This window comes from Zingiber officinale, chromosome 6B (assembly GCF_018446385.1).
Source record: "Zingiber officinale cultivar Zhangliang chromosome 6B, Zo_v1.1, whole genome shotgun sequence".
In the NCBI taxonomy this organism is placed as follows: Eukaryota; Viridiplantae; Streptophyta; class Magnoliopsida; order Zingiberales; family Zingiberaceae; genus Zingiber; species Zingiber officinale.
Genome location: NC_055996.1, coordinates 7344370 through 7346807, shown reverse-complemented (window position 1 = coordinate 7346807; position 2438 = coordinate 7344370).

Here is a 2438-nt window from a genome sequence, read left to right as displayed (position 1 = left end):
TGTAATTTGTTTCCCAGGGTCTCACTTATAATATGTATTATTTCATTCTAACGGATCAAGAACAACTTCATTGTCAAGTTTAAGTTTTTTGGTTTCTAATGTTGATCATGTGGCAAAAGGCGATTCGCTCCCCCCAGTGCCCCCGCCAACCCGTCCCTAGGCCAACACGGAGGAGGTAAATCACGGGTGGCTACTAGCCATTAGTGCAAATGATCAAGATATGGGGGAGGTTATGCTCGGTCACGCCGAGTTTCGACCCCAAGACCTCATGTGGCAACACCCCATGCTTTAACCATCGCACCGCCCCGAGGGGACCTAATGTTGATCATGAACTTAATAGAGGAGGATTATTTGGAGCATTTGAATTTTTTGATAATTGCTCACTATTTTTTTTAATGAAATAATTCACGATACTTATTTTTGACATTTTAATTCACCTATAAATAAATAATTCCTAACTCATTATTTATTTCACCTATAAACATAATATTAATGATAAAAAAAACTCAAAATAATTTAATAAAATATGCCTTTATAAATTCTAAATTATGATTTTAATTTATGAAGTAATGTTTACTACTTAAGACAAATTAAAGTTTCAAAACTTACAAATGCAAATTGTAAAAAAACCAACGTAAATTTTAATCATAAATTCACAACCAAAATATGTAATATTAATAATCAAATACTATAATTAACAATAAAAATAAGTAAATGAGTATGTTCAAAAAATCAACTCACTGAATGACTCTGATAAAATTAGTTTAGGGCTACAAAGATGAGTGGAGATGAATCAACTCATGGTCACGCAACTCAAGGTTGAAGATGGCAGGAGAAGAGGATCAGGGACATTAGGGAAGTTACGGTCGAGGTGGAGAGCACCAACAGACAACACCACAACAACTGCGTGGTGGAGTTTCAGGAGAGGAGGTGTGTCGCGTTCATGGATCCTCCGGCAGTTCAGGCGAAGCAAGAGCTATTGCAGAGGCAAAGCTTAGAGACAGTTATGAAGGAGGAGGAGGAGGAAAAAAAAGAAGAAGATTAGTGAATGATTGAAATATTTTTACCTTTATGCTTTTCTCGCTTTCTGTCATTCACTCGTTTTTTTTCTTTCTACCGATTTATTTTGGGAGAAAGAATTGTGAAAGGATTCTGGTACATGTGATTTGATAAAATTTTAGATTATATATATATATCTATATGTTTGTGCAATCGACCTCCAAGGGTTTAATGTCAGACAAATATGTTTAAGTATGTTTAAGTATGGAGCTTGATCTATGGAAGTCTTAATTGTAGGCTAGGCAAGGGAAGTCTTAGTTGTAGACTAAGCAAGAGAAATCTCGGTAGATTGTAGAAGCCAGGTGGATAGGTCTGGAAGACCTGATTTCTGGGTAGTCGAATACTGAGGCAAGGAAAATCTCGGTAGATCGGGGAAGCCGGGTGGATAGGTCTGGAGGACCTGATCCCTGGGTAGCTGAATACTGAGTCCTGGTGAGTGAAGTCAGATTAAGAAAATCCTAGGGGGTGGTAACCTTAGGTAACGGGAAGTCTTGGAGGAGTGAACTCCAAGCAAGGTTGATCGGATGGTTTCCGATCGACCGTGTGCGGTCGACCGGACCAGCAGATCTTAGTGATTCTAAGTTTAGTTTTACCATAGCATTATGTATTACTATTATTGTTGCTGGCTAATGTAGTATTGCAGGAAAGGCTTTAGTGGATCAAGTGATCAGACATTGAGCATAAAAGGTCCAAACAAGTCTGGAGGACCAATATTTGGCAGGTATTAAGGTAAACAACTGGAGGAGCGATAGTGAGGTCAGGTTCCTGAAGGAAACAACCTAAGATTGTTGATCCAACTGAAGAAGCCGGGAATGTTTCCAAGTTGAGATCAATACATTTCTACTGTCTTAAATTGCTCATGCATTATATATTGTTGTGCTAATCTTTGTGTTGCAGGAATACCTTGTTTAACTCTGTGTTATAGGTTCGGCCGGATCGGTCGACCGAACATGGGGATCAGTCGACCGAACCTTATGACTCAGCACAGAACAATCCAATCAGCAATGATCAGAAGAAGAAAGAAAATGCATTGATCGGTCGACCGAACCTGATGATCGGTCGATCGAATGATCAACATTAAATGCGTGAATCACGGCAAAATCTTGACGAACAGGGAAGGAACCTGTTCGATCGACCGAACCCTTAATGAACATTAAATGTCGAAGATCGAATCAGCATCAAGCAAGGAAAGCAGCTGGTTCGGTCGACCGAACCCAGGGATCGGTCGACCAGACATAGACGATTCTTATAAAAAGAAGCTTGAGGTCTGAGGTACAGTAACGCTTTCTGATTGACTCAAAGTTCTCCTCTGTGCAAGCTACTCGTGCTACAAGTCTTCTACAACTCTTCAAACTACTCCGTCCGGAAGTACCGACCAA